Source organism: Pinus tabuliformis, chromosome 3_1, assembly GCF_031772625.1.
Source record: "Pinus tabuliformis cultivar Carrire ecotype Pingquan chromosome 3_1, CPIR1, whole genome shotgun sequence".
Classification (NCBI taxonomy): domain Eukaryota; kingdom Viridiplantae; phylum Streptophyta; class Pinopsida; order Pinales; family Pinaceae; genus Pinus; species Pinus tabuliformis.
This window is the reverse complement of record NC_142301.1, coordinates 212,997,739-213,021,016: the sequence shown is the minus strand read 5'-3', so window position 1 is coordinate 213,021,016 and position 23,278 is coordinate 212,997,739. Positions and strand designations below refer to the sequence as shown.

Sequence of the window (23,278 nt, the reverse complement as noted above, 5' to 3'; positions counted from 1 at the left end):
ATTCTGCATGTAAGAACTTCCAAAAGCACCGTGTTAATCATTGAAAGAATGCCTTTTTACCTTAATTAACAATGATAAATTTCTTGTTTATTCAGACAGAAGGCTAGAGCCACAAAACAGGCTTGGTAGAGCCACAAAATAGGCTTGGTTTGAGGGTCACCATACATACATTCTTTTGTCTGCACAGGTATTTCTTTTTTTTACATTGAATCTAATTATATACTTCAGATTCAACATCGATACAATGTGAACATTGATACGGTAGGTAGAATTCAAGGATGCTTAAAACACCTTACCTTTTCTTTTGCTGAAAGGTTGAGCGTTTGAGTTCCCCTTTAATATCCGCCTCTATGTACCCGCCTCTGTTCTTTGTGTTGACTTCTTTGGCTGTTGTCCCGAGGATATGTAACAAAAAATTTCTTTACTTCCATATAGCTCGACACCCGTGCCGATGTTTGAGAACTGTGATGACTTCTTTAGTTGTTGTCTGGAGGATATGTAGGATATGTAACAAAAAATTTCTTTACACCCCTGCGGATGTTTGAGAAGCTCATCACCCCTACCAATGTTTGAGATAGCTCAACACCCGTACCGATGTTTGAGAAGCTCATCCACTGGTAATAACCACTGATATTGGTTGTTTTCCGGAGGATATGCAGGATATGTAACAAAAAATTTCTTTACTTCCAGATAGCTCGACACCCTTGCCGATGTTTGAGAAGCTCGTCTGCTGATAATAACCCCTGATATTGAGAAGCTCATTCGCTAATAATAACCCCTGATATCCGATAAATACAGAAAAATACAAGAGCAGGGGCAACCACAGGAGATTAGATAGCACTCATCGCCACTCACCGTCTGTGGGATGAGGGATAACCCCTGTATCAGATAAATATAGATAAATACAGGAGCAGGGGCAGCCGCAGGAGATTAGACAACACTCACCACCGATGGGATGAGGGATGTCGAAACCCAGGATTGTATAGCTACCAGGGTAAGGTGACTTTTGAAATAGGTGGCAGGCTGTCAAGCATGGCTTATGCATGGCTATATAGCTGGCAGGCTGAGGTGATTTGAAATAAAGCATAAGTTTTGTTATCAAATGAAAACACTTTCCCTTTGTGAATTAACATTTATTGCTTTCTTTAATGTTGATATTTGATTCAAACCGTTTTAAAATGTTTTAGATGTGAAGTGAATGGCTAAAGATAATATAGTTTGGCCTCCCTGCCTCAGGAAGAGGCCAAATGTGATGGTAAAACCATATGTACCTGAAAACTTTGTATATATGTGGTCTGGAAGACTAACAAACACGCGAATTAATCGATTTAGCATTGTCAATCGATTACTATAGTCCCGTGCCATTGCGATATGGTAGGAACTAAAAATTTCAAATCTATGAACTACATTAATTAAAACCCACTCATTTTTATAAACCCATATTATCAGTTGCATGTATGTTAAGAGAACACACATAAAATTTATATGTTATTATCTCATTCATCAGGAAAACAAAAAAAATTATATAGTAAACTACGCATTCATTTTTCTAAATCACTAATAATATTTGCATGAATGTTCAAAAAACACACATAAAATTTATATTTAGTGTATCTTTTTATTATCTTATTCATCAATGAAAGAAATTATATGATAAATTTATATGAATTGCTACATTCATATTAAAAATTATTAATCATATTAAAATTCTAAAATATAATAATAATGATTATGTTATAAGACATAAAGAGTTAGAGAGATTGCAAAATAGAAATTTCATATTGCATTTTATTGATTACATCAGTTTCATATATATAGGACATAAATCACTAACTTCGACATATCTAGATTACAACTACAACTCATAAATAGAAAATATTGTCGCTTTTATAGCACCTATAGCACAAGTGCTTGAGAATATATAGAAAGCTTCCTAGAGACAACCTCTGGGTTGATTGCACACCAATGCCTATGACATCTTAAAGAGAGGAGTGCTTTGGAAGATTATCATTAGGACTTTCTATTGCACTCCAATTGTCACGTAGTTTGAAAAGGTAATAAATGGGACATGGTTTGATAGTCTTTCATCAAGGTGAACTCAAACATATACATGGATCCAAATACAGGGGATCAACCGGGTTGATATCAAGGAGGAAAGTCTTGTTTTGATGATGGTCGACACACAACAATGAGCAACTTAATATTGAAAGTTGTAGTAAAGGTGAAGAGGAGGAGAGAAAAGATGGAAATAGATGCATAGGGTTTTAAACAAGACAAAATCCTAATCAGCAATGTTTCAACAGAAGGATGGAAGGTAGAAGAGATGGAATGATAGGAATTGCAGAGTGTGAATTAAGGTTTCATGTTCTACAGCTCATGGATACACTTGTCATTAATCAACATATGTAAATTTGTGCTCTTAAAGGTACATAAGTAAATCTTTAAATAACACAGGTATTGTTACTACTTAGCAGCATACATATAACCATGAGAGAATGAGACGGGTAACTTCATTAGACAATTTCAGTAAAAGAGAAACATACATGAAATGAGATTTACAAAGGGGAAAACATACTTCTTACAACCATGATTGGAATCACCAAAGAGTTCATTAATTCTCAAAAATGAGTTGAATATACCAACCCCTTATATTTAGCCATACATCGCTCGAGTCCTCACGAACATGAAAGTAGAACCAAAGTGGAATCACAGAATTTGGACCCCTCGGGTGCAGAATTCTGGAACCTATATTAAGTGTTTCTTCCCCCTATTTATAAGAAGAGCGTAAAATTTGAATCAGTTACAAAATATCTCAGCCAAGGGTTAGTTTTCCGATAGAGTCGCTCTCTCATCGTGCGATAGCTCTGATGCCTAAAATGATTACCAAGGATTTGATTCCTTTCTTCAAAATACACAAAAATTACAAAATAAACATAAATAAGTAAAACTGAAAGATGACTCAAGAAAATATTCTTCTTTCGTTCCTACGAAGGCCCTTGATCAAGCCACATCTCTGCCACTGTGTGTCCATCTAGCTGCTCAGCCGGTTCTCGTCGCTTCCACCTTAACTGCCTCACTTCACCACTCTCTGGAGTTGGTAGCAATCAATTGTGGTGGCATGTCATAGAGCAGAATCAGAGATTATCTTAACAGTATGTCATTGTATGGCTGAGTGGAGCTCCATGATGAGCCATTAAGTCTTCCTAAGTCCCCATATCTCCATTAAATACCTCGGTTGTTGACCTATTACATCTTCAAATCCCTGTACCATGCTATCAGAATGTAACATGCCTCATAAAACAACCACAGTGTAATATCAAGGAATATAACTATCACAATATTTACACCCAATAAGCTCTATGAAACAATGAACTTCGATCCCTTTAGGCCTCTTTTTCTTTGATCCCTTTCAATACCTATTCATGATATGACTGGTGGCTATGACTGGGTGCTTAGCCTTAAGGTGTTAGGGCCTTTAGACTCTTGTCTGAGGACTATTTTCCTTTGTAAATGGTTAGGCGCCCTTGGTCCTTTAAGTTGTTCTACACCATGCGCTATCACAAAATTGGATCCCCCTCATTAGCAGTTTCCAGTCAGTGTTTTAACATAGGGGTTGTGAAATTTTGCTTTCACCAATTGCCGATTGCTGATAACCCTATGTTCTCAGCCCCAACCATTGGTTCTTTAACTCTTTGTGACCGTATCATCCCCTATATTGAAGCTCTTCTATCGACGAATTCTATTTGGTGATTTAAATTTGGTGCACAACATTTCACTCCGTTGATCACCTTTTCTTCTTAATCCTTGGTCCTTTCGTGCTCCTTGTGACTATAGGCGAACTCCCATATCAGAGTCGCTTAATCGAAGGTTCTCAATCAATGATTTCATTTTTATGCACACAAGCTACAACTTTTGATCGTTGATCTTTGATATGTGATGTCATTACTGCCACATTTCACCTTATGAGTGGTGACACATGTCACCCTGTTTTGGCTCCTCATGACCCCTAAAAACGCCATATTTGGCTGCCACATGTCCACTGTACCGTCGTATCATCTTGACCCCAGCTACCCCATGTCCCTTATCAAAACCAACCCTATGCTGCCAAGTGTCACGTATCAGATCTAATGATGTTCATCCACCTGGCCGCCTCGAGGAGAGAGAGAAGGTCATCCCTCTTCTTGTTTTATCGCTGATTTCGTTTGCTAAATGTTTCAATGCATTCCCGATGCTTTAACACAAGAGGATCAAATCCCAATTAATTTAATCGCAATCAAAACTTTGAAAGGGTGTCACCTGTTTGATCATTGATTGCAATGTGTCGATCTCTTGATGCTCTGATGCCTTGGACCTTTGATGTGTCGGACCTACGATGTACGGGATTGCTAATCGCATATCAATGAAATCATTCGTGGAATATTGAGGTCTAAAATGCACCTCCTAATGAAATTATAAAATAATAGTGGAAATAATATAATAATATTAGATTACATCATCAAATTTTAGAGGGGAAAAAAAGGAAGAAGAAATTGTTTTTTCAACATGTATTTTCAACTTATCTCCCTATGGGTTTACTTAAATTTCGAGAAACAACACTATTTGGATATAGAATTTGATTCCTCATCCAAGGAGTACCCATGTTGCATACTTTTGATGGACTCTTCTACATGAAAATTGAGAAATACATGAAAAACATTTTTTCATGTATTTCTCATTTTTTGTATAGCATACATCATCGAAAGTATGCAACATGCATACTCCTTGGATGAGGAATTGAATTTTTCATCGAATGAGTACTCCTGCTCGAAATTTGAGTAAACCATTAGGGAGATAAGTTGAAAATATGAGTTGGAAAGGTAGTTTTATTATTTTATTATTATTTTTTATTTTTTATTTTTTAGTCCAAAAATGGTGAATCATCCCCCATGATTGAAATCATCATCTTGAATCCTGTTGGTTCTTATAAATTTTATTTTGGTTGTACATTTTTCTTAGGAGGTCCATTTTAGACCTCAAAATTCCGTTAATGTGTTCTGTTGTTGCATTGCACCCTGGATCTCTGATTGCTAATATGCAGGATTGCTAATATGTCGAGACCCGAGATTTTACCCTTAGGCATTTTCTCTTTGCCCTCTTCTTTTCAACACGGCAACTTCAATCTTCTCTAACTTTTGATTCCAGAGTCCATTTGAGGAGTTCCATATACCATTGAAAAGGTGATTTGGAGCACTATCCAATGGAGGGGGTTTTATTTGTCTTTGAGTTATTATGTGGCTTGGAAGATGGATGCAACCTATCTTCTCTTTTTCCCTCTTTTAACAGCTCAAAACACATTTTGCAGAGGGTCACAACATTGGATCCACTTGGGGATAGTGCCTTGCTAGAAATCTGTTGAGAACCTACAGACCAGTAGCCTTCACCATTGGGAATCTCCATAAAATCTCCATGGAACTTTAATTGCACGGAGTCTTTTCTTCATAGAAATGAAATGATGAAATAAAAATTCTACCAACTGGAAACTAAATCCTCAACTAGTGAGATTATTTATATATGAATCCTACTTATGTACTAGACATCAATTCACCTAAGTGAGTTCTTCCCTCCAATGGTACTAGGTCAGCATTTGGGTGCTGGTGCTAATGACTTCATGCTGCTGAAATTTAAAAATCAAAACAAGCATGAACCACAAAATGTCTCCAAACAAAAAACTTGATACATTCTCCAAAATTAATCTCTATTGCAGGCATAAGAATGTGATCATGTAGTAAGCTACATGTTCATAGAACTGATGAGAGAATATTGCGGTTGCCTCATTTTCTTGAAAAATTTCCAGGAATGAATCTTTCTGGACAAGGCAGCCACAAACAATTCTTGGCTCTTCAGCTTTGGGCTCTTATTGAAAAATTTGTTGCTAGAAGCCTTCTCCCTTATTGTTTGTAAGTAGATCCCTTTGACAGTACACGACCGTTTTATCCTCCTGTGAATCATATGAATCATAAATCAGAGCAGGTTCTTGAACTTATTCTCTAGGTGAAGGATGTGAATCATAAACCGAAGCCCCTTTGTTAACCTTCTGGTGGGCTTCCTCTTCTTGTGCAGCTTCCCATAAATGAGACTATTGTGGTTCTGCATCACTTGACTCTCCATTAGAGTCATACACATCATAAGAATGAGAATCATAAAACTCTGTTGAATAGAATCTCTGAGGGTTTATTTGCAGCTCGATGATGTCTCCTTCTTCTCTTTCTTGATCACTAGGTGATTCTTCTTGATGTCAGTATATGTCTTATTGAAGAGGAGCTTCACAAACATCTCCACCAGGATCATTAACCTCAGGAATATTTTCAACATTAAAATATGCACAACAATGTTAGGTCGCTATACTACTAGTGTAACCCCTTATTGTTATTAGTAGAACCCCCTTATTATATTATTGTGCCCATGTAGTCCCCATATTGTTATTATTGTGCCCTTACATTATTATTGTTATGTTGGCTTTGATTATCTTATGACCCCTTAGACTCCTATATATAGAAAGGAGGTCTTGTCATTTGTATTATCCAAGAATTGTTAATTTGTGTAATGTAAAGGAGGTTTCCCCCTCGAAGAGGCTTATTTTGAAGGCATTTATCTATCTTTTCTATATTTTTGTGAGCTAGTTTCATAGCAATTGGTACCAGAGCTTTGGATTCTAGGGTTTCGCTGCTCCAAACAGGTCATTGTGGCATTTTCTCTATCACGTTTTCTCTACGAAGTTTCTAAAGCTTAAAAGAAAACAAATTTGAGAAGAAATCAGTCTAAACCTCGGGTCCAAATTTCAAATCTTGTCTCACTATATTTCTAGAGATATTATCTGAGGAAGTTAGGGTTTTTGCAAGCTCCAGAATTTCATCTCGAACTGGTCGTCGTGGAAGTTTTGCTATAATTTTGTTTTTACAAAGGTTTAGACTCTAAAATTAAAACCTATTTGAGCTGAAATCTTGGTGAAGCTCAGGTCCAAATTTTCGATCTTGTCTCGCTATAGTTTTGGAGATATAATCTAAGGAAGTTAGGGGTTTTTCAGACTGCCGAATTACATTCTAAACATGTGACCCTGGGAAAATAGTCATAACTTTCTCTTTAAGCATCAGATTGAAATTTTGTAAGAAGATACATAAGGAGGATGGACTATATTAATCTGTGTATCGGTTTAAGCTCCTAAGGTTGAAACAGGGACACATGGAACTTCGTATAAGTTCTCTCTATTGAACTAGTTTATAATCAGGTCATTGTTGCAGAATCCAATCTTGATCAGACTTGAGGGGTTAGAGAGAGGACTCAGAGGGATATTGCAAGACACAATTTCAGAACTGGGAGATCTGAAATATAGAGTTAGAGTCATTGCAAGATCAAACTCCTAAAATCAAGAAAAGGCGATATGAGGAAGTTTGATGACAAAGATCTAGTAAAATGGATACTACAGATGGAGCAATATTTTGATCTACATGAGGTGCAACTGTTAAAAAAGGTACGTATTTCATCTTCATATTTAGAATTGGATCAATTTTTATGGTATAAAGGTCTTTGTTCTCATAAACCACTTGTTATGTGGTCAATTTTCACAGAGGAAATAGCACATTATGAGGATACAAAGAGAAACACCTTCTTTAGCCAATTGATAAATATCAAACAAAAGTGTTCGATGGTAGATCACATTGAGGAATTTGAAAATTTGAATATAAGGGAAAATTATATTCCATAGAAGCAGAGGATTTATGTCTCCATAGGGACTTTAAAGGATAACATTCAACATGAGGTTCATCTAAAGAAGTGGCACCAAGTAATTAATATTATATGATCATTTTTCTCGTAAAAAAGTGCAAAACCAATTAATGAACAAAGAAAGATTAGTGGGGTAGCATTGCATCGGATGAAAGAACTAATAAATGGCCATCGATGGAGTGTTATAGACATGTGGTAGAATAGGAGAGAACTTGGAAAATTTTGTAAGTGTTGAAAACACTTAAAAATATACAAAGTTTTTCCTGTGACACCTTCCTGATAGAGGGTTGGGAAAATTAGAAAAAAGATGCAACTCAGTGCTAGTTCATGCCTAACCAAAGAAGTGAAGTCAAGATAGTTTGATTGGACCAATTAATCAGGGTTTAGGGCTGATAGAATAGTTTGTTAAAACCACCTCATTGGGTGCAGTCAAGGACGAAGGTTGAGAAGTTGGAACTGCAGGTCTCTGAGGAACGTGGTTCCTTACGATGAGGGCCAACCTCTACTCTCTCTCAATTTGAGGCCAATGGCTTGAGGTGGTCAGGTGAGTAGCTTGGTCTGACATGTTGACCAGTGGGGCAAGTCAAGGTTTGGGCTCCCACCAATGTCACGCCTTTTGTTTCCAGTAATTTCAGTGAACTACTGATTGCGCACAAACATGCTTGTACCATGTGGGCCTATTGACAGTGAAAAAGCAACCACATAAGCACAACATAAGATCCCTTGTGGGTGACATGTGGGGCCACTGTTGATGTTACAAGTTTAATGGGGCTAACCTAAAATGGCCTTATATTTCAATCTGTGATTCATATTGGTGGAATAATTATATCTTTGGAAAGGTCTCAACTAGATGAATGTGATGGTACTGTTTTCTTCTATTTTCAAGCTAGTTAGAAATTTATAAATTTATGACCCCATTTCCATCACTAAACCTTATAGTTCGGGTCATCATAGTAACTACCTCCTTCTATCCTTAATATGGGTTAGTGATATTAGGGGGTGTTTTACAAAGTAGTATCAGAGAAAATGTTCAACATTCAACTTTTGGAGATCAAATGAGGCCTTAGGGTAGTGTGATAAATATTAAAACCTAATTGTGGTGTGGGTTTATTTTATTGAGGTAATTTATTATGATATATGTATATAACATAGTACTCATAATTCAATATGCTTATATTGATATTGACATACTAACTTGAAGTGTATTGTTTAATCTAGACTTACACCAAAAAAATATAAATAATAAGCCAAGGTGATGATTTGGTTATCTATTTGAATTTTTTAATCTAAAAGCTACATGTGTGTAAGAAAGTACATAAAAGGACACTAAGATATAAAAGAGAATAGGATCAAAATGGTTCAATATACTTCTAATAGGTCACAAAATGGTCATGAAGAGGAAAGGTTAAATGATCAGTGGGGAGAGGCAGGCTCTCCTCGCTAGATGGTTACACTAAGAAGCTTAAGGGATGAAATAAGGAGTTCCAAAGTTGATAGTGAAAAGCTTGTCAGAGAACAATAGAGGAAAATAGAATTGAATGCAACTGTTTGGTACTTTAATTGATGTTAAATTACTGTGTTCATGAATTATCAACCAGGGCTAGTAAATTCCTAAGTTAATTTGAGATATCAAAATGCACAAGTTTCTCTATAGCTATGTAAGTAATTAAATCGCTCATAAAAATGGAACCAATTCTATTTATCTTACTTAAAATAATGATCACACTCTTCTTAGAAGAAACTTTACACTTAAAATAAAATCATACTCACATATTTCTTGAAATAATATCACGCATAGACTTGCTTTAAAATGAAATCACTCTTTCTTATAAATAAAATCACACTTGCTTAAATAAAAAACACACTTGCTTATAAGTAAAATCACACTTTATTAAATGAAAATCACACTTGCATTCAAATGAAATCACTCTTGCTTATAAAAAAAATTACACCTACAATAAAGTCACACTATAAATGAATCTTCTTCAACACAAAGAAAGATTAGCTCGGCTAATGAAAATCCTATCTATATCACTACAATGTAAGGCTATTATAATATGTCCATGTGCACTAGATATCTCTCTTCTCCTGAACAATGAAATGATTAGATAACTTGCTACAAAACAATCTTAAACCTATATATAGCAATCAAAACTTAAATAATTAAATGAATTGATAGAAATCTACAGGAAACATAAAATGAATTGTTAAATATAAACAAAAGGAAAACCTTACTATCTCGAGGGGGCTCTCCTACAATAAGCAGGAGGAACTATAACCAATTCATGAGATGATCAACCACACATTGAGATCACACAACAAGAAAATTGAATGAAACAATGTTTGTATAATAAAACAATGTTTGTATAATAAAACAAAGTTTTTACAAAAAAATCAAGTTTGTCTCAGTTGTGTAGAGAGGCATATTTATAAAACCCTTATGCAATAAATGTTTCTTAGAATTATTCCTATTCTAATTGAAATTAGATATATTTAACTATAAAAGATAAGATATCATGATCTGCTCAAGATTTCCTATCAACGCAACAAATCGTGAGACGAAAAATTTGCATCTCGCTCACTTTATTTGCCTTCTATGGTGGTTGACTTATCCTTTGACCAAGTTCCTAGAGTGTCTTCTTTATTGATCCAGCTTCTAAAAATAGGAAAATATCGTTGTCTCGGCCAATTTCAAACTACCCATATGACCTGTTTCTCGGTTGAAGCTACACAACCTATCAAACCTTAGACTTAGCTGCAGAAACATACATCAACTGCAGAATCACTATAATTTAGTAGCTCAAGTAGATATTAAGTGAAATAATAAAGGCAAGTGATATTTATGAAATAGAAGATGATTATCTACCTATAATATTATCAAACTTGTAAACTAATACCCAAATTGTAGCTATGAAGATCAAAAAGAGAGGAATAGAGTGAAAAAGAGTTGTAAAAAAGAAGAAATTTTAGGGTTCAACATTCCCCCACACAGAAGACATTGCATTGCCTCATGAAAAATTTCAAAATTTTTGAGTCCTTCCTATTACTGAGCCTCCACAGACACCTGAGCAAGGACATCCAAGTTACTCCTTGATTTCTTAACACTGACTGCCATCCTCTGTTTCTTCATCAAAATTTTGTGTTGCAGGCCTATAATCTTCCTATTAACACTGACTGCCATCCTCTGTTTCTTCATCAAAATTTTGTGTTGCAGGCCTATAATCTTCCTATTAAGAAAATTGTTTTGAGCTATCAATTTCTTGTTTTTATTATACCTCAAACCAACTTCAGGGAAAATTTTAGGGGCTAATATTCACAGATAGGCTAATTTTCCATGCTTTTTCCAAAAAAAAGATTCACCAATTCCCATTTTTTCCTAAAACCGATTTGCCCAAATTTGATAAGAAAAAAATATTTTACCTTAAAAATCGCCAAAAATTTATAGAAACTATATAGAACCATTAGAAGTTTCAATATTTTTACTAAAATATCACTAATCATTTTATAGTTTTCATATTAAAGATTACTAAGATTCGCCAAGGTTTCTAATCTTTAAGATAAATTTCCATCCTTAAAATTTTCCTTGACCAAGATGTAGTATGATTTTTTCATTCTGGGTTTTATGGATTTTATTATGTTCCTTTTCTGTTTCCATCTCCTTCTTCAAAAGTCTATTTAGTATTTCCAACTAATAAATTTCTTGCTTCAAGGTGTCATGAACTTGAAGTTCTCCTGAAATATTAGAATGGATTGGTTCACTTTCTCCTTGGTTTAAGGATCTTGCAATATTTTTACCTGTAGATATTCTTTCCAAAGATTCTATATAGTCATAAGTTTCGTGTTGCACAAGATCAATCTGTGAAGTTATTCTAATTGGACTCTCAACTGGTGATGGAATAGGTGATGATGGAACTCTTGGTGATGGAATTTGTGATGATGAAACTCTAGTGTCCATTTCTTCATTCTCTAAATCAAAAAATTCTGGGGACTATCGAGGCGATTCATGCGTTTCTTATATTGATCCTTAAATGTCTTCTTATGGTAGATGATGGTTTAGATGGTGATTTAGTACTAAGAGACTTCTTCTTAACTTTTCCCTACTCTGTTTTCTCTTACTTTGTTCTCTTTTTAGATCAACTTTCTTCCTTAGTGCTAGCTTTCTTTCTTTTAAGATTTTTCTTTTTAAGATTCACTAACATATCTCTAAGAGGAGACTCATCCTCTGAACGTGGCTCTTTTTGTGGAGGTCAGTTATTTTCCATCAGCATCTTCCTTCTACTTTTGTTTGTCTTACCACTAGACTCTTCTATTTATGCTTCCTTGAAATGAATTATAACTAATAAATCTTCCCCATTGTCTCCTATGTTTCTCAGATTTCCTACATTCAAGATTTTCACTATGCCATGATGGTATAAAGTGTTATCTATAGATTGTTTTTTTCTTTGAGCATTGCCAACCATCTTTCTTAAACTTTGAATTAAGAAATATGATAGGTGAATTTCATTTCCATCTAGAAAATTCATCATTAAACGTGATTGATAAAATAACATGTTACTGAATCTTCATTCACAAGTTATAAACTTTTGAATTATTAGCAGAAAATGCCTCCATTTATTCTTCAAAGTTGTGGATAGTATTCCCTTTTTGAACACAAAAATGTCCATACCAAGATTCTTGAGAAAAACTCCATTTTTTTCTTCAATTCTTCTATTCTTGAACCATCTCTCTCCAATTCTTGGAAATCTTGTGGCTCCTACTACGAAAGACTCTATTAACACTAGCTTCACGTCTCGAATTTCTTCTTCAATGTTGTCATATACCCTAGCAAAATATTTTGTTACCTCATCATGCCCATCGAGTTTCTCCACAAATTCTGGCCACCTTCCGTGGTGCAACAATTGCTTTACCTACGGATATCCCTCATTAAACTTAATACCGTTCGCCTTTGACCTTACAATGACTCCCATGGTAGAGAAGTATAGTCCACAATTTCTCTTTTGACACGGTTAAGGAGTGAGGGAAATTTGAGTATGGAATGAATTAGAAAACAGAGTTTAGGTGAGGGCGGTCTCGACAATAACAAAGGGCTTAGTGAAATGGAAATGTTTCGGCATGAAGAGGGTTGATGAATGGAGAGGAGAGGGAGATTTTTGAATTATATCACGGTTAAACCCCGACTTGGTTAACAATACACTGATATTTTTGTTAAAACCCAAGTCGTGTGAGAATAATTAAGGGTAATCATTATTTATTATGGCAGTAGCAATGGCTACTCATAATTTATTTCATAATTCAGATGTTATACCTTTATTATATAACTTAATATTGACATACCTTTGATCCTTTGTCCTAATGATTTTGATTTTTCCTTTATAGGTTGTCAAGTTGCTTCAACTGCAATCTTCATTAGAGTTGTTTCTTCCATAATTTTCATTTGTCGTGGTCACAATCTACCAATTCAACTGCAGAATTATTTTAGAGCTGTAGATTGTTGAAAATTCCGTAGCTGCATTATTTTAAAGAGAGAAAAGAGGAATAAAAAGAAAATGGGATTAGAATAAGGACAATAAAGTCTAGGCCACTGAGAACTCTTGGTTTTCAACCTAGATTTTTTTTATAAACATGGCAACAATGTTGGTTTTCATGTTTATATATATATATATATATATATATATATATATATATATATATATATATATATATATCTATTATTTCTTAATATATTTTATTTTTATTTTGAGAAAGAAATTAGAAGACTAAGTTGGAGAGGAAGAAGAATCTTCCTTGACCAACTTCAAATCAAAATTATCTTGCAATTTTCTAATAAATTCCTCCACTGTTAATGGTTTATGATATATTCATAATCTATGACCATTTATTTTCAACTTTGCAAGTTTGAAGGCCATTTGACTCGTTTTGAAGGGATTTCACTAATTTAGTTGCCTTCAACTAAATTTGTCTTATATATTTGTGTGTGATAAGGTGAAAAACAGTGCAAAAGATGGGTGTATACATGGCTAGGTGACCTATTTAATCTTGTTAATGTTTGCATCTAAATATGGGCTTTTCACTTTCCTCCATGTTCGATGTACAATTAAGGAAGACAGTCATGCTCGATTTCACATTGATGATAGTTACTTGTTTTTTGGAACATTATTTGACACAAAGCACATGATCTATATGCAAGCACCATTGATCTCAACTGGGAATTAGTGGTTAAGTAATAAGGTGGTTCTCAATTTTAAAGATAATGTGATAAATATACCTATAGAAGGAATGAATGTTTGGTCATTGAATTATACTAAGTATGTTCCTTGTCATGATTTAAAGTATATCCGCACTCTGAAAATTTTGAATTTTTCTCAAAGAGTGAATTTCTAAAGAAATTTGTCCTCTCCACTTGGGTAACAACCTTTCTGTTTTATACCTCCTCCCAAAGAATACAAGATCCCAATAAAATCTCCAATAATTAAATATTATGTGTGGCGAAGCAATATCAACCACTCGCCTCTAGCAAAAAGCGAAAGGTGGGCAAAATTGGGTGCATAAGAAAGGTAAACTATGGTGGTTCCCAGGTGGTGGTACTCATTTCAAGCATGGAGCTTCAGAGTAAATCCAAACGTTGAGAAACATGATACCTAATGGAATGTGAGATTTATGATCTGCATGAGTGGTGCAGTTTCTTGATGTTGGTGGTGATTTTGCAAGTTTTCCAACTTATCTACTTCCACAATGTATATAGACAATGTCATTTGCTCTAAAGCATGGGCATGAAAATCATATTCAATTTTCTCTTGAACGAGCAAATTGTAACATGATTACAGTTCTTGTTACAACACAACTAGCTTATCAAAGAAATTGATTTTGAAATGGTCCATTATTCACATTGTCGTCTCAATTGGCATGAAAATAATGGTGTTTTACTGAAAGAAGTGGATCACCTTTTGAGAGCTAGTGGTTTCCTTGTTTATTATGCACCTCCTACTTATGGGAAGGATACAAATTATCCCCATCAATAGGAGAAGTTGATGTCTGATAACTTGAATGTGTGGGAATATTATCTCTCGTCAAGTTCAAATAGCAATTTGGTTCAAGTCAGGAGATAAGGCATGCCAACTAGAGAAAGAAAAATACAAAATCCTAGTTTTATGTGATCAGACACCTGATCCAAAACAATCATGGAAGAAACCATTAAGGAATTGTCTAACTTTAAGTCGAGAAGCAGTGTACCTTCAACAACTTCCTCCATTGTCAGAGTGTTTATCAATCTTCCCTAAATGACATGAGAAAATAGGGATCACTGCTGAAAATTTTAGTGTAGACAAAACATTTTGATAGAGGGAAGTCAATGAATATTAGACACTTATGAATGTTAGTAAATATGATATTCGAAATGTAATGGATATGATCTATTTCTATGGCGGATTTGCTACTAGTTTAATCAAAAAACTAGTTTGGGTGTTGAATATAATTCCTCCAAGCTCATGGAATACATTACCTGCTATCGATATTAGAGGCTTCATTGGATCTTTTCATGATTGGCGTAATCAATTTTCTACCTATCGACGTACATATGATTTGTTCCATGCATTCCAATTGTTTTCATACTACAGAGGTGATAGTATAGGTTTCCAAATAGAAGACATTATAATGGAGGTGGATCACATTCTTCGGCCACTGGGATTTTTCATCATCTGAGATGACTCAACCATAATCTCAAAATTGGCAGATATTGCACCCAAGTTTCTCTGAGATGCAAAAGTATATAATTTGGAAGGTGTTGGAAAATGAGGAGGGGAACTACTAATTTGCCAAAAAGTGTTGGAATCTATCCTTCAGTAGGGTATTAATGCCAACCCTGATAGACCTTGTCAACATGATATTAATTCCAACACATATATTAATGAAGTTTTCAAATAAATATGGACGGTCAAAAAATACATTTTTTAAATTTAAAAGCACATCATGAATGAAGGTTAGATAAAAAAATTTAAATTCCAACCTGCATAACATTAATTACAAATTCCAATAATGGAATGCTTCAAAACAAATCAAAGTTTTTGATGTCGAAAGAGAAAGTTTTCAATTAGAAAAAGTTTTCTTAGTCTTCAAACTTTCTACCATCTGTGTAACTGTATGCTAGGAAATTCTCTCGAAATCTTCTTCAAATCTGTCAGCAAAACTGGATCACTGATTCTGCTCCTATAAAATTGCAACTTGTCTTTAAAAAATGCACCTTTTTACTTTGAATTTGGAACTTATGTACTCTAGAATTGCCACATGTTAAAGTTGTCTGCTAGACATTTGGGATTGATCATTCCTAACTATTGATAACTCTCCTGAAAGGCTGGGTGTGATCTTCATGGATTTAGGATGATCCTCATAGCTTTCATCTACCATTTTTCCTTAGGGGTTTCCAAAATATATTCAAAACGAAATTTTGTACTTGAAAATGTTGATTCAATCCCCCATTTATTGAGACTATGCCATTCATTAATTTATATGGTGCCGATTAATGATCCAACTATATCCTTCTCTGGAAGTGATCCCAGCATATTCTCGCCAAATCGAGCTAATGTTAAGTGTGAAGCCAAATTCATGAATCACATGCAGGATTCTAGATTCTTCTACACTGCCATGAGTTTCTAGATCTCTAGGATTCTAGATCTTTCTACACGGCCATTCATTTCTAGATCATTCCAGATATCCATCTGAATCACATACAGGATTCTACATCCTTCTTCTACCTCTATAAATTTGTAATTTCTTTGCCCAAGGAAAGCAAGCCAAGGCCCAAGCTTGTTATGTAATGCAAAGTGATTTCTGTTCTCCAGTGATTGTTTTATCTATTCCGTTGTTTCTAATTGAGTAATCTTGTTGTTTCTCCATTTTTCTGTCTCTGTGAATTATTATATGCTTTTGCCGTCTAAGTCTCTGAGTATAAAACTGTTGTGTGTTATGTATGCTCTGGTCTAACAACTGGTATTAGAGCTAGGTTCAAATATCCACTGTGAAAGCCACTCAATGTCATCGCCTTACTTTGGTATCATTCATTAAAATGTTGGTCGTTACCCTAGAGATGTTTAAGGATTTGTCCAAGAAATAGTTTAGGAACACTGGAACTAAAAAATAGTTGCTGCAAGAAAAACAAGGTCATGGACCTATGCTGAAACATGTTGCTAGAGTTTGAAACGTGGAGATCCATATGTGTTGCTGGAGTTTGAAACATGGAGATCCGTGGAGATTGGAGTTGAAATGTGGTGTTTGTAAGTTTTTTTTTACATCAAGCTTGCGCGTATACGTCAAGTTTTTTTCTCAAACCAACATATGTATGTGTGAAATGTGAAAAGGTTAAAACATTATATATGAAAATATATAATTATATGTTGGAATTTTGAAAAGTATATTTTAAAAGAAGCAGGAATTTTGCAAAGGGTATTTTAAAAGGAAGAAGGTCATTATTACTAAATTTTAAAGAGTAATAATTAAAGTTTTATTTTTAAGTGGAGTTTTCGTGTTTTGGGGCGTGAATTTGATTTAAAATGGAGACAACAGTTACAGATATGAAGAAGTTGAGCGGGGCTAATTTTGTCCTATGGAAATCACAGATGGAGGATATACTGATTTTAAAGGATCAGTATTTTCCGATTGAGGGCACAACAAAGAAACCCTCATCGATGACAAATGAAGAGTGGAATAAGCTAGATAGAAAGACAATTGCAACAATCCGCCAATATTTAGCAAAGAATGTGTATTTCAACGTGTCCGGAGAAAAGATGGCAGAAGGATTATGGAAGAAGCTCCATGATGTATATGAGAAAAACACAGCATCAAACAAAGTGTTCTTGATGAAGAAGCTTTATAATCTCAAAATGAAGGAGGGTGCTTCGATTGCTGAGCACTTGAATGCATTTAATATTATTACTAATCAACTTGCCTCTGTTAAAATCATTTTAGATGATGAAATTATAGCTATATTGCTGATGTGTTCTATGCCAGACAATAGGGAAAATTTAATTGTAGCTATGAGCACTTTAGCAACTATAGGGACCTTGAAGTTTGATGATGTCAACAACAGTTTAATGAATGAGGAGCTGCGACACAAGTCAATTACGGAAAACAAGGGAGGAGAGGCTCTAGCTCTAGCTGATCGTGGTAGGAGAATGGATCGAGGCCAGCAAGGGCAATCAAGATCGAGAGGCCAATCAAAATCAAGTAGAGGAAAGATCATCTGCTTTCATTGTGGCAAACCCAGGCACATTAAGAAAGAATGTTGATTCTGGAAGAAATGACAAAAGGATCAAAGACCGTCTAGTACAAATCACAAGTGATCCAACATAAATGAAGGTGAGACTACTGTTTTAGCCACAGATGGTGATGTGTTGTTTACTATTTCAGTAGAGGATGCATGTGTATATACATCTAGCAGTAGCTTTGATTGAATCCTTGACTCTAGGGCATCTCACCATGTAACCCCATGCAAATATAGTTTTGTTTCATATAATCCTGGTGATTATGGTAGAGTGCATTGGGGGAATAATCATTTTTGCAATATTATTGGAGTGGGAGATGTCCAGATCAAGATGAAAAATGGACAAGATATATTGTTGAAACAAGTTAGGCATGTACCAGAAATTCGCATGAGTTTAATCTCTATGGGACGACTGAATGATGAAGGCTATTCGACAAGCTTTGGAAAAGGAGGCTGGAAAATTAGCAAAGGTTCATTGGTCATGGCTAGAGGACCTAAGACAGGAACATTATAAACATTGAATACACTGATAGGAAAATAAAATTTTGTTGCTGTCGCAAAAGAAGGAAATTCAGCAGATCTGTGGCATAAGCGTTTCGGTCACATGAGCGAAAAGGGCTTAAAAATTCTTGTTGGTAAAAATTTATTGCTAGGTTTGAAATCCTAAAATCTTGATCTTTTTGAGCATTGTATATATGGTAGACAAAGAAGGGTTTCATCCCTTAGAGGTGGCCATGACAAAAAGAAAAATGTGTCAGAATTGGTACACTCAGATGTGTTTGGGCCTGTTAACATCAAATAATTAGGAGGAGCATCATATTTTGTAACATTTATAGATGATGCATCTAGGAAGGTTTGGGAATATCCTATGAAAAATAAAAGTGAAGTGTTTGGAATATTTTAAAAATTCCATGTTGCTGTTGAAAAAGAGACTAACAAATTGCTGAAGTGTTTAAGAATAGATAATGGTGGTGAATATTTCTCAAATGCATTTAAGGAATATTGTAATAGGTTTGGCATAAAGCATGAGAAGACTGTGCCTGGTACTCCTCAACAAAATGGTGTCGCAGAAAGGATGAATCGCAACATGAAAACATACCACCAATACAAGAAAATGAACAGCAAATTCAGGAGCATGAAGAAGAACAAGTGGAAAAGGATGAACAACAAGAAGAAGGAATCTTGCAAGAACCCTTACGGGAGATTCAACCTGATAATACACCACCACATTTGGTTCGCAGTGTTGAAAATGCAACAAGATGATGGAGCTTAGTGAAAAGAAGTCGCCTTCACTAAGTGGGCCCGCGTGCTATTTTTGGCGCAAAGTCTATTTTTAGACTATGTCTATTTTTAGACATATGGATCATGGTCTATGAGTTGCAGGATGTTATTTATGGTTGATTGGTCATGTTGGTAAAAACGGATGGACTTCTATTTCTAGACATATGGGCGAAGTCTATTTTTAGACTGCCAGTCAAAAAATAGAACAGTCGAATATTATTAGCTCTTAATAATATTTGGACTATAAACATTATCTTATCCTCTTGCAGCACTTCAGTTCGAGCTACGGATGTGGCATATGCAACTGCCAGAAGGAAATACGCTTTTCCTATGGGTTATTTGACCTATTGCATGATGGACTTCAGTTAGAACTCAAGTGATTGAGTTTGGAGGAGTTTATTGAGGAGTTGATGGAGTTGTGTTCAGTTTCACTTAGTTGAAGTAGTTGTATTTAATCTAACCGCCAAATACACTAGTGATGAGTGATGTGAATTAATTATTAATTAATCCACTAATTATAAACTCATAAATCAACTAAAGAATACATCAGTTAACTCAGTGCATGGGCAGTTCAGTGGAGACAAGTGTTATTGTTGGGTGAAAGGGTGAGACTACTATCAGTTGTGACTATATATGTGCATGAGATTTGCACAATCATTGATTGAGATTGCCAATGAGGATTACGCAGTACAATCCAAAGGGAATTCGAACTTGGATATGATATATTCTCAACTTGGATTGCGCAATAGAGGTAGGCAAACAGTGGAGGAGATTTGAACTCGTGACTTGTTCAGATCTGAGCTAGTTTTGTGTGTAGCACGTGGAGATAGTACTAAGTACTTGTGAGGAGTATTGTACTATGTATTGTTACATGTTATCTATCATTATAATACACAGATAGTTGGGGGTTTTCAGCTGTATGCTTTCCCCATTACATACTGTGTTGATATGTGTGATTGATGTTTGAATGTTTTAATTCCGCAAATTGATGATCAATGGTAGAGGAGGTTATGTATTATTCATGAATTCCACAAATAGTGTATAATCAGGATAATCTCTGTGAATAAGTGTTATATTATTCAAATTTCTACATGGTATCAGAGCGAAGTTGATCATCAAATCTATTATTTAGAAAGTGATTACATTTTATTTCTTCAGGCAGAGTCTGTAATCGGGCTAGGTAGCCTCTGGATTCATCCTTCTTTTGGAAGGTGAGATATCCGGTAAATGCCAATACAATCAATATCTAAACGAGAAATACTTTGTTCTCATTAATTTTAGATCAGAAGCGATTGAGTTTTGAGCTGGTGGAATTTGAATTTGCAGCAGTGTTTTCTTGGTGTCGAAGTTGAAATGTCTTTCAACGGATTGTGATTGGAGTATGCATTTGAAGGCAGCTCAAATTATATTTCATGGAAAGACAGGATGGAGGCGGTGTTAGATGACAATGGGTTGAAGGAGTTCATAGATGCTGAGGTCCCAAAGCCTACTGATGCTGCTCCAGTTGAGGCTTGGCAGAAGAAGACAACAAAGTGTCGAAGGATTCTGTTGGAGGGCGTGAAGGATCACATTGTATCCAACCTACATGGAAATGCTTCTCCATACTTGATGTGGAAAGAGTTGACAGATTTATTCCAAAGCAAGAGTGACCAGAGGAAGTTGGCGCTCAAGGATAAACTCAGAAACATTAAGTGTGAGAAAGGAGACAGTATGCCCAAGTATCTCACGAAGTTCACCCAATGCCGGGATGAGCTGGGAAGTGTGGGGGTCACTATTGATGATGAGGACTTGGTGAGCTTGGCTCTCCTTGGTCTTTCGAAGAGTTGGCATTCCTATCAGGACTCTGTCAATGGTCGGGAGAAATTGCCAGTATGGGAGAGACTTTGGTCTGATCTTGTGTAAGAGGAGATCAGGCGGAATACCAAGGACAAATCTTCATCAAAGGCATTTGATGAAGAAAATTGCGCTTTGGCTGCCAAAGCAAAGACGGGGAAGAAAAAGAAATCTTTTCATTCTGGTGCGAAATGCAAGAAGTAGGACATGTCCAAGGTGAAGTGCTTTCACTGTCACCTGCACGGACATTATGCCACAAATTGTCCGTAGAAGAAGAAAAATAAGCAAGCTGCTGGATCTGCAGTGGGAGAGGCCTTAGCCTTGTTGTTTGAGCTAGATTTTTCCCTGATCACATGCTTGGTATCAAGTGTGATGGGATCGGTATGGTTCTTGGATATTGGTGTGTCTTTTCACATGACAGGAGATCAAGATTTGTTTTCTGATCTGGATGAGAAAGATCTTGGAGTGCACATCGAGATGGGAGATGATGGTAGATACAGTGCGACTGGTATCGGTACAATTTCCTTTGAGAGGGAGTCAGGTAAACCCTTCGTATTGAATGAAGTGATGCATGTTCTAGGATTGAAGAAGAATCTTATCTCTATGGCGATGTTAGAAGACAAGGGATATGATGTTGTCTTCAGCGAGGGAAAGGCTTTCCTGCGCAGTAAGACAACTGGAAAAACCCGGAAGATAGGGTTTCGAGTCAAGAACCTTTATCAATTGCATGTAGATGGTTGTGCAGCAATGGCATGCAAGGTAGAAGGATTGGTGAGCCGGGATGAAGGCGAGTTGTGGCATTGGAGATTGGGCCACCTTCACCATGGAGCCTTGAAGATACTGTAGCAGATTTCTACTGGGCTTCCTAAAGGCACTCTTGTGCAGTTAGATCAGTGCAAGGAGTGTACTTTGGGAAAATTTGTGAAAGCCACCTTCATGAGAAGGATAGTCGCACCACGACGATCCTTGAGAGAATTCACACAGACGTGTGTGGACCTTTCTTAGTAGCTTCGACAGCAAAGCACAAGTACTATGTGATCTTTGTTGATGATTTCTCTCGAAAGTGTTGGATCTTCTTCATGCGAAAGAAGAGCGAGACATACTCAAAGTTCTGTGAGTTCAAATCACTGGTCGAGAAGGAATTGGGGAAGAAGGTGAAGGCTTTTAGGAGCGATAATGGTGGTGAATTCATCTCTGGCGAGTTCAAGGAGTTCTGTAGCATAGAAGGGATTCGAAGAGAGCTCATAGCTCCCCATAACCCACAACAGAATGGGGTTGTTGAGCGAAAGAACAAAACGATCGTGGGTGTTGCACGGGCGATGTTGCATGATCAGGGCCTACCCCTTCACTTGTGGGTGGAGGCATGCAATACTGCAGTATATGTGTAGAATCGTTGTCCTCACAAGATAATTGGCATGAGTACACCCAACAAGGCTTATTCTGGTAAGACGCCTGATATTTCCCATTTGAGGATTTTTGGTTCTCCTGTTTACATGCATGTGATGAAGGATGCCAGGAAGAAGCTCGAGCCAACCGTAGAGGTTGGGATATTTGTAGGGTACACTGATACGACCCACAACTATCGTGTGTATTTGCCAGATAGTTGCAAGATTGTTGTGCGACGGGATATCAAATTTCAGGAGGAGAAAGCCATGAAGTGTTCGCTTGATAGGGAGCCACACTTGCATGCAGATGAGGAGCTATTAGTTCCTAAGGATGAGCTTCAGGATGTGGATCAGCCACAAGATGAATTTCATGGAGTGGAAGAGACCACTCATGCAGCGCCAACCATCAAAGGGCGAAAGCGCACTACAGAAGTTGAGCGACTGTCTCAAGATGCAGAGAAGGTTGTAGGAACACCTACAGCATAGCGCAGATAGAGACAGTCACTTGATCGGTACACTGGATACATGGCTCTTGTGAGCAAATGTGTCGTGACTGAGCCATCCTCTTTCGAGGAAGCTGTGGGGGATCCCGCATGGGTAGATGCCATGGTGGAAGAGTATGATTCGATTGTCAGAAACAGTGCATGGGAGATTGTCCCAAGATCGGAGGGGAAATCAGTGGTGGGTTCGAGATGGATCTACAAAGTGAAGCAGGTAGTTGACGGGAGTGTGGAGAGGTACAAGGCAAGATTTGTTGCCCGAGGCT

General features: G+C 36.2%; 1 pseudogene; it reads left to right on the top strand.

Annotated features, from left to right (window-relative positions):
- The first annotated feature begins 13,819 nt into the window (after positions 1-13,819).
- LOC149186544 (putative methyltransferase PMT6 pseudogene) lies at positions 13,820-15,603 on the top strand (annotated as a pseudogene).
- The last annotated feature ends 7,675 nt before the right edge of the window (positions 15,604-23,278 follow it).